The sequence below is a fragment of the Cupressus sempervirens genome, chromosome 3 (genome assembly GCF_028749045.1).
Source record: "Cupressus sempervirens isolate cs-2001-9-10 chromosome 3, ASM2874904v1, whole genome shotgun sequence".
Classification (NCBI taxonomy): domain Eukaryota; kingdom Viridiplantae; phylum Streptophyta; class Pinopsida; order Cupressales; family Cupressaceae; genus Cupressus; species Cupressus sempervirens.
In genome coordinates this window covers 95,477,167-95,488,177 of record NC_143120.1, presented here as the reverse complement: position 1 = coordinate 95,488,177, position 11,011 = coordinate 95,477,167, and positions in this window count along the sequence as shown.

Genomic DNA, 11,011 nt, shown 5'->3' with positions numbered 1-11,011 from the left:
ATAACTGAGAGGGGCGATGGTGAATTAGTTATTCAAGGTCCAATATGTCCAATTCAAACTTTTTCATTAAGCTATAGTAGGTCTATTCACACTACCATCGATCCAAGCTTTTATCCTTTATCCTAGCAAGTTATTGTAAATCAATATGCAATAATAAAACACATAGACATGCTAACTTCTTTTTCACCCTTCTAAAGTGATGCCCTATTAAAGGCTACAACGCACTATTAAATTTGACCCTGCCAAAGGATTTCAACACCCTGTTAGAAGTGTGCCTTGTTAGAGGACTTTGGAACATTCAACTTGGAATGTCACCCTATTAAAGGATTTAAAAAAGTCTATTAGGCCCACTTGATTCCATAGGAATTTTAATCACCTTGTTAAAGGCTTCACCAGTTAGCTGTTAGGCTAACCTATCAATATAGGATTCCCAATATCTAATACAATTGCTAAAGAGTATTAGAAAGCTTTGACTTGATACAACTTGCAACTCAACTTTGCAGATCTCATATCACACTGTAGATCTTCAACCTTACTTGGCTTTCCTTTCTTATAGTTATGACAGCTTGTCCACCCTTACAAGTTTTGTCTCCTTGATTCTTCTCCTTGTTATACCAATGCATTCATCTCCTTGTGGTCACTTGATCGAATCAAAGTCTCTATGCTCTGTTCTTCCTCACTATGTCTTTCCCTTGAAACTTTTTCAACACTTTGCCTCTTATAGATACTCTTAACCACACACTTCACCACCTTTGATCTCTGACCTATAACTCCTTATAAAGTAGTTCTATAGTTCGTATCTTGCTCAATTCTTCCCACTCATAACTTGAATTGACTTGGAAAGAAATGATGTAATTTTTCCTCCAAATTGTTCCTTCTAGAAACTTCATGACAAATCCATTTGCATTCACCTAAAATCAGTTAGCATAAAACTTTGTGACACCAGCTCATCATCCTTATCATCCATCTAGTTCAAAAAATTCAATGAAACAACCTTATCATCTCTGTTCTAGAAAATCTTTGACTTTTCAAACAATGCAACAACTCAACACTATTGAAATACTAGTGCTCAACACATATTGTGTTACTTGGCATCAACTACGTTTTATTCTTGCTTGGCACCAAAACAATTTTGCTCAACATCCACTACATTTAATTGATGCTCAACACTTGAACTTTACTCAGTACCTAAAGACTTTTAGTCAACACCTGAAGTTCACTTGGCACACACTAGATTTTGTGTTTGCTCGGTTCCAACTGAAAATTTGCTCAACTTAAACTAGCTTGCTCAACACTTATTGATGAACTTAGTTAAGCCTTGCAGTCAACCTTGTTACAATTTACACTTTTAATGTATCTAAGTGTGTTCATCCTTTGTACCTTAGATTATGTTATCAATAAACTTATTTCATCAATGTCTTAGTTGAACCTTATATTTCATTACAACAACATAAATTCAACCTTTCACTTAGGTGCTCTAGTTACCTCTTATTGATTAACTCCTCCTTGTTAATCAACTAAGCGATAGTACTTGGATCATATAGGAAATTTTCATTCCAACAAATAGAAAGTTTGACATCAATGAAAAAACAATGATTGAAAATATTCTTTATTAATTCCATCATTCTCCGAAAACACTAACCTGAATGCACCCCAACAAGACAATGCCCACCCATTTTATCGATGCAATGTGAAAACCCCTCGATGAACAATCAACAAGTTGCTTACAATCAAGCTCCTCCTCCCCATAGATTCCAATCTTCCAATATACCCAAGATGTATACTCATATAGGAGTGTCTTACGAGAGTGCCTTGCAAACCCTCTTGGTGGATGAGCTCATTATACTTCCTAAGGCTAAACCCTATGAACCCCAAGTTAAACTAAAATGGTGGAATGACAAGCACATCTTTTCCTACCATCGAAATAGGGAGCACTTAACAAAAAATTGTTTTCCCCTTAAAGGGGTAATTCAAAAATTGATCAAAGATGGGGTCATTAAAGTATAGAACCTTAGCAATAATGAAGATCATATAGCCTTCAAAAACCCCTTCATGAGTCACAAGAAGAATGAACTCTTTAAATCCAATCAAAACACACCCCCACAAACTAAGGTCAACTACACACCTCATTACAATATTACTATTGGCATGATCTCTGAATTTGATGACACTATAAATGTCATCATAATTAAAGAAAAAAATAAAAAGCAATCCTCAAACACCATTACCCAAGGCCAAGCCTCTAAAGTTATCCTAGCAGGACCTATAATAAATCTTGATCATGCAACTGCAAGTTCCTCCTAGCCCAAGTACAACCTGGTCAACCAATTGCTCAAGACTTTGGTCCATATCTCCATTTTTGAACTATTACAAATCTCTCCAAAGCATAAGGTAATACTTACCAAAGCCTTAGTACTAAATGACCTAGACATGAGTAGATTTTAGAACATGGTCAACAGTCTAGTTGCCCCTCACTGTGTATCTTTTTCAGCCCAAGATGACATGTTCATCATCCAACCCCAAAACTCTCCTTTGCATATTAAAGTCTTTATCCATAGAAATAAAGTTAAGAGAGCATTGGTCGATCGTGGAGTAGGATGTGATACTTGCACACTCAATTTAGTAAAAGCCCTGGGGTATACAAAGGAAACTGTTGACCCAAGAAATAAAATTACCATCAAAGCTTATGATGCCAAGGAAAGATCCTCCAAAGGCATGGTTATTTTTTCAATCAGAGTAGGACCAGTTGTGAAAGAGCCTTTTTATCAAGTCTTAGAACTACAATTAACTTATAACATCATGTTGGGAAGACCATGGATTCATGACATGTAGGCCATTCCCTCCATTTATCACCAGTGTCTTAAATTTCCTTACATGGATCAAGAAGTGACCATACCCAGAGACCAACATTTTGCATAGTTTTGTAATTCCCTAGTTCCTCGCAGTAGGGAAGAAACTAGTACACCAAAAGATGACATCAGATAATCCACAACTATCGACACTTCATGCTCTACCAACCAAAATGACAACCACTCATTAATGTCAACTAAGGGTAAAGAGAAAGTAGGTTGTTCAGGTCCTTTCATTACTTCACCATTATCATCGAAAGACCCTAAATGGTCACACTACAAAGAAATGGATAGATTGATGAAAGAGTTTGATAGAAAGTGTAAATTGCATCGCAAATGGGTGGGTGAGTACTTAGTTTCCTTATTTGATCCCCCACTTTCTCCAAGATCTCATGGAAAAATGTCATCCACCAAGCCTTATCATGCACATTTTATTAAAGCAAGCAACACACTTCCAAACTCAATAGTAGAAATCAATCAACAAAAAATTGATATCTCTCCCCACTTACATGGAAAAGGTTTTGACCTAATGAAAAAGATGGGATACACAAGTGATGGTCCTTTAGGAAAAGGGATAGGCATCATTGAACCTCTAATGGTACAATTCAGGCCTAACAAGTATAAAAGGGGGGTAGGATATGATGAACAAGATAGGACACAAGCTTCTTCTAATGATTTTCCTAAGCATAGTGATTCCTCCTCTTCCACCTTGGCCTGGGTACCTAAACAAAAGAATGATTATAGCCAAAAAACAACTGACATCATAAATGCGAACCTATCCCTCTCAGGTTCATATCCCATGAAAGAACTATCTATAAACATCTCTAATAATGAAGAGGATTATGATTCCACTAAATGGGAATTTGAGTCATTTTCTGAGGAGTCTCTTCATGATAAATAATGTGATGTAGTTCACATACCCACATGTGACAATTTGGCTACACAAGGAACAACTCATAATCCAAGACCCACTTTGCCGAAAATCAGGATACAATAGAGCAGCTTAGAAGATGATGAACATGTTGAAGGATTTCAATTCAAAACCCTATTTCCTAACTTCTTTCCAATAGAGGTTGAGGATTATTTCTATGAGCCTCTCGCAAGCTCTTCTTTTCCCAACACTCTAGAAGAAGTGCATGTCATAGATCTAACAGATATAGTGTATGAGCCATCCAATGAAATCATGTCTTTAAACCATGCTGAACCTATTCCATAATACAAATGATTACCCCTAGTCCATCCTAAATGCGTTAACTAGGATACAATCAAGCCTCACCACATCTCTCATTTTGACACTGACCATGAAATCTTCCTCTTCCTTAACACAGTTGAACCATCTCATTGACAAAGAACAAAAGAAATGCATATAGTCAAGTCTAGTATCAATTACCTTAGTCACATTAGAACATGTCAAGCATTCCACAACCTCAATGATCACTACCAAGTTATGGCTAGCCTCGAGAAAAAAAATGGAAATGAACAAAAGTGATGCATCTAGAGGTGAAAACCCAACTATGGCACCCATGGATGAGGTAATTGATACTTTACCCAAACACTCTAAGGAAAGATCTTCTATTTTGATTGAATGAATAGAACTAGTCAACATCAACATAGAGCAAGAACCAACGGTCATTTATTTAGCACAATCCTTAAGCGTAGAGGAAAGATAGGCATTCATTCACTTCTTTGAAGAAAGATAGATAAACTTTACATGGTCTTATGCAAACATGCCCAGCTTAGACTAGTTCTCAATATTTCTCTGGAGGCCAAGCTAGTAAAACAAAAGTTTAGAAAGATGCATCCTCATATAGCCTTGTTAGTCAAAGTAGAGTTAGAAAGTTAATCAGCACCAATTTTGTCCAACCCTTGGTGTATGCATCATGGATATCCAACATTGTTCTCATATCAATTAAGAATGGTGACATACACGTCTGCATCAATTTCCTAGATTTAAACAAAGCATGTCCTAATGATGACTTCCCTGAAAAAATTCCCAAAGAGAAGAATGGAGCAGTAGATGCTATGGCCACCTTAGCCTCCTTACTTTAGCTCCCAAAGTAGTACAAGTGGTATGAGTTCCTAGTAGAAGAGGTGGTTTAACCCACATTTATCCAAATTGATTTCCTTATCATTTGCCACTTAGACATTCTTGATTCCCTTTGGTACAACCCCATCATCGCTTACCTCCATGATAATGCCATTCTATTTGACCTCTTGCATAACCAAAAAAGAAATTTCATTTGACAAACCTTACATTACACCTTGATGGCCGATAAATTGTATAAGAAAGGTCTTGACAATACTTTATTTAGGTGTCTCAAAAAGGAAAAGTCTAGAGCCACTCTACAGGAAGTCCATGCATGAATTTGCAAGTCACACTCCAGTGGGTTCACACTAGCAAAGAATATTCTTAGGATGAGCTATTTTTGGCCAACCATGGAAAAGGATTCTATTGACTATGTCAAAACTTGTAAAAAATGTCGAATCCATGGTAACCTTGTTCATACACCAGCCCAAGAGCTCAACCCTTTGGCTACACCATGGTCCTTTTATCAATGGGGCTTTGATTTGATTGGAGCCATCCATCCACCCTCCTCTAGTGGGCATAAATGGATTATCACCACCACAAAATACTTCACCAAGTGGGTCAAAGTAGTGTCACTTGCCAACTCTATGGGAAAATAGATCTCTTCTTTTATTCTCATATATATCATTTGTTGGTTTGGCATACCTCATGCCATTCTCACAAATAATGCCCTATACTTTAAAAATCAAATAATTGATGAATTATGTGAAAAATTTCACATTATACACCACTCATCAATTTATTATCCCTAAGGCAATGGCCAAGCTGAGGCCACCAACAAAACCATTATCAACATCCTCAAAAGAACCGTTAATGATGTTGTTAGAGATTAGCGGTTACGATTGAACCCCACCCTTTGGGCCTATAGGAAAAGTGTTGGGATGCCTGTAGGAATGACACCCTTCTCCTTGGTTTGTGGTTGTAAAGCTATCCTCCCTTTAGAGGTTGCAATCCCATCCTTGAGAGTTACTCTTTGAGACACCCTATCAGATGAGGATTACAGAGTGGTCTATCTAGAATAGCTAGAATTGTTAGAAGAGCATCAGTATACAACACATGAAAATCTCAAAGTGTATTAGAATAGATTATCAAGAGATTACAAAAAAAAGGCCAAACCCAATGTTTTTTAGATCAGTGACCTAGTGCTCTGAGAAAACCCTAAGAACCAAGTAGTAAGGAAAAAGAAAGGAAAATGGGAGGCCAATTGTATTGGTCCTTACCTTATCATAGAATCCTTTGGGATTGCTACTTATAGAATTTTAGATTATGATGGTACAAAACTAGCAAAACCCATCAACAACATCCATCTCAAACAGTTTTATGTTTAAAAGCTTTTTGGAAACACATCAAAAATACCAAAAAATCAAAAAGTCAAAAATACTAACAAAAAAAAACTAAAGGCGCAAGAGACAACACTTTTGGACTTCCCTAAACAACAAAAATTGCAGGAAAATCAATGCAGATCTCTACTATCCCCCTTGGCCAATGATCTCCAATATTTATTTTAGCCCTCAGTCAACCCATTTGATGTCATAAACTCCCTTCACTACCTCTTTAAGTACCTTGCATGGTCATGGTTACCCCCGTATTCCAAAAAATCTCACTCACATCCTCTGTTTCACCCTCACTAACCCAAAAATAATCCAAACTTATCAAAAAAATTACAAAATTTGCCTAAAATTATAAAAAAAATTAAAAATAACCTTAAATTATCAAAAAAATTCAAAAATGGTCTAAAAATATCAAAAAAATTCAAAAATCATCGAAAAAATCAACAAAAAGAATTCACAAATTGCCCAAAGCATTCAAAAGGAGGTCATAATTGCCAAACATAGCTATAAACGCTCAAAAAATTAATAACACACCAAAATTCCTATAAATTCCTACCTCATTTTAGCTCAATTCAAGTATACAATAAGGCATAAAATATTTGAACTGAACATGCCTCGTTGATATTAAGAAGTAGCATAGTAATGTCATAAAAGTACATTTCACAGGACTTTGGATCATTAGCCTTATTTAGGTTGTAGTGGCCACGATTAGTTTAACCCCCTTCAACAAATATATCAATGCTATCCCACAAGCCCAGATATCTGTTGGATTCTTTCATCATCACTCAACTAGGGGCACAAAATAAGTAAGTGTAAGTGTGAAAGCATGGCTCCCCCTCAAGTGCCTTTTTCAAGGCCCAAGTTTCATTTTTGGACCCCTCCAATGCCTTTTTAGGCCCCTCTAGCACCCTTTTAGGCCCACAACACTTTTTTTAGGCCAAAAATGCCTTTTCAGGCCCCTCAAGTGCCTTTTTTAGGCCCAAGTGCCTTTTTCAAGGCCCAAGCATCCTTTTTGGACCCCTGCAGTGCCTTTTCAAGCCTAGAATGCCTTTTCAAGCCCCTCTAGCACCTTTTTCCAAGCCCAAGTGTTCTTTCCAGACACCTTTAGCACCTTTTTAGGACCAAAGCACCTTTTTAGGACCCTCTAGCACCTTTTGAGGCCCTCAAGTGCCTTTTTAAAGGCCCAAGCATCCTTTTTAGACCCCTCCAGCACCTTTTTAGACACAAAATATCTTTTCATGCCCCTCTAGCACCTTTTTCAAGGCCCAAGCATCTTTTTTGGATCCTTCTAGTGCCTTTTTAGGTCCAAAGCACCTTTTTTAGGCCCAAAGCACCTTTTGAGGCCCCTCAAATGCCTTTTTTAGGTACCTCAAATGACTTTTTCAGCCCAAATGCCTTTTCATAGGCCTCGAGAATGTCCATCTTGTCACACACCTAGAGAAATGTCCCCACATTAGCCTTATTATTATCTATAATAGTTCTTAATATACACACAAACATTCTCACCTACTGATCATGATAATCCTCACTCTGGATTGTATTATTCCCACTTTTACAAGAGTCAAACCATTCCAATATTTATCAAAAAGATACAAAAACATTCAAATATCTATCAAAAATCCAAAAACATTTAAATATTTGACAAAAACACAAAAACATCCATATATATTCTAAAAATCCCAAAAATAAAACATGACCCTGCATTACAATCAGCATTAGCTGTCCCTTTGATTACCACAACAACAAGCACAAAATTTTTATTCTACTATGATAGCAATGACAACATTACATTCAAATAGTGTCTAATGGATTATTTATTGTGGCCTCCCTAGGGGAGGTGGTACAATAGGTTATCCAATCAATGGTGTCTCTTCTGGCCTAGCTCTAGATAAAGAAGCTCCTAATGTCAACACCTTACATGTCCACATCGCATCCATGTGAATTAAAAACCTCCTACCACATAATTGCATGTTCAATAGATGTGTAAATTCCCTATCTATAAACTACATCTCTTGCTAGTCCTCATTCAGGAATGCCTAATAATAATGTCCCATCCAATAAGCGGCTTCCCAGTGTACCTTTGTCATCGAGTGCATTTCTATGAACACATTCTCCACCAAATTGATTACCCCCTATGCAGTAATTGCTCATTAGGCCACATCCCACTCCTATTGCATCTATTCAATCATCATTTGTCAACACTCCACATTCACTTTTGCCTCACCCAAATGCTGCTATAATTGCCTCATCTTCCCTTCACTTAATGCTAACCACTCCTGCAACTTCAATGCTAATGAGTTTGCCTTTGCAATCACTTCCCTAAATGACTCAAATGGAAATTGCAATAACACCAACTCATTTTGAGCACTCTCTAAACCCACCTATGCCATCTTTATGGGATTCTTGTAACCACTGAGCTCATGACCATTTAGCCTACATTCCCACATCACTTCCCTCCACTCATGCATGTTCTACACACAGCTCTACCTCTAGCAATTGCACCCATGCCCACTCTGCATCCACCCCCACTTGTAGTCATCTTGCCTCAGTTTTTTGCCCCATCCTCCTATGCCTTCTCCATCAATCCCAAAAAAAATGTGACCTCCTATTCTGCATTCTTCTCTCGAACTCTCTCTACAACTAATAGTCTTTGTAATCCTTCCACGTCTGGTGATGAATGATCTTTGTCTCCCACCTCTAGATGTGGCTCCCCCACATTTACACTGCTCATTCCCCCTTCTGTTGACCCTCATCTCGATGTCCTAAGACTCATCCACTGATGTGTCGTACTCATTACTTCACCTCCACTAACACCTCCCACATCCTTTGAAGTTTCTCCCATGGAAATTTCAAGAGATTTTATTTCCCCCACCTCCTCCTCTGTTCCAACATACTCTTCATCTTCTTAGGTAGACTATTCTTGACCTAGGTTGTTGGCTCATCAACTAATACCATCTATAATGCCCATTGTACTATAGTCCCTAATAAAATCATTCAAGTTGACAAGGGTATTTCTTCTACCTCCATCCCCACCTCTTTGAGTTTTGCTGGCCCTTGTCCCAGCTGACTTGCCTCACTCAGACCAAAAATTAACAGTTGGATTTTTGACTAATCCACCCACTCCTTAGAGATTCACCAAACACACTTCACTTGTCACCCTTGTCTCATCCACCTTCCCTAGCTAGCATCACCCTCTTGCACAACTGATCTGGTGAGCCTGACATACTTTCACTTGCACCATACCTACAACTTCTCAATACATCCAATAATCACATTCTACTCTTCACCTCACCTTGATTCATTCCCATATTATCTACCTATTTATAGTTCTCACTCACCCGAGACTTGTTCTGTACTAGTCTTTCATGTATCCACTCTCAGCATTCCACTGCATTAGTACCCTTGGCTTCAACATTTAGCCACCCAAATTTTTGTTGATGCACACCAACCATCAAATTCTACTACTAAATCATCGCTGACACATCCCACGCCTTCTTATCCACCTCGTACAATAATTACTCCTTGGTAGAACTAAACAAAATTAACACTGTTACACACAACTAGAAGCACGTCTGATCCACAAATAATGGTTTTCTATCCTATCATGTGCTTTTAGTACCTTGATGATGTGTTTGACTAGAGGTACCAGGATGAAGTCAAGATATTTTTTTGATTTTTCACTGTTTAACTCTAGTGATCCTTTGGTTTCAAACATTATTGGTGTCCACTTCTAAGTGCCTCCTCTTGTATTAAATTCCATGTGTACCTCGACCAATTTTGTGTGCTACCTTAGATGAGGTCTTTTATCTAACAAGTGACCATTTGCATGTCTATTTTTATTATTCTATAGCTATAGCTTCTATTTCTTAGTGGTTTTCATGTTTTCTTGTACATTGATCATCTTTGTTGGTACTTCTCGGTGTGGAATAGTATTCATATCACTATAACCAGGAGCTAGTGGTGGTTGTACTTAGTCACTTTTTATCACATGGTCTATGATGACAATTAGTTTGCATCTCTTTCAAAAAAGTGACAGTCAATTGCATACATCTAGTTTGCATTTTCATCTTGGGTTCCTTGAAAACAAATGGTTGGTACTTAAATTAGGATGCAATTCACCAACATTAATCAACAACTTCATGACGAGTTATCAAAAGTGGACAAAAACATCAACATCAACCTCAAGATGAGCTTCTAAGAACTCAACTATCATGGACTTTGTCTCTTCATCCCATCCATACCAGCATTGCACTTCATGAATTCACCTTTCCACTCCACTCATTGCATTATGTGCCTTTCAAATCTCAGAAAATTCTAGTCACTACCAAATTTTACCACCTCATTGGCTACCTTGTGTCACCTTTGAATATCAAACAATCTCACTTAACCACCTTCCATTTCATCTGACTCATTGGATCATCTTTTCTCATCCTCCATCTCCTTCATTTCGCTATTTCATCCATTCATTTTGTGGTTTTTGAATCTCAAAAATTGACACTCCACCTCATAGCCTTTGACTCTCAAACAATTTCATTTCCTTCTATTTTTCTCCTTCATTCACACTTCATTTGTCTCATCCTATTTTGCCACATTTTAATTTATCTTTCCACCTCCTTTCATCCCATCCCAACACTTGGGCATTCCTTTTTATTCTCATGTTACAATGTTTCATTCCATGACACTTTGCCACATATTCATGCATTTACATTTTTTGTGTTTTTTCCCATTTTCATCTAATTCCATAT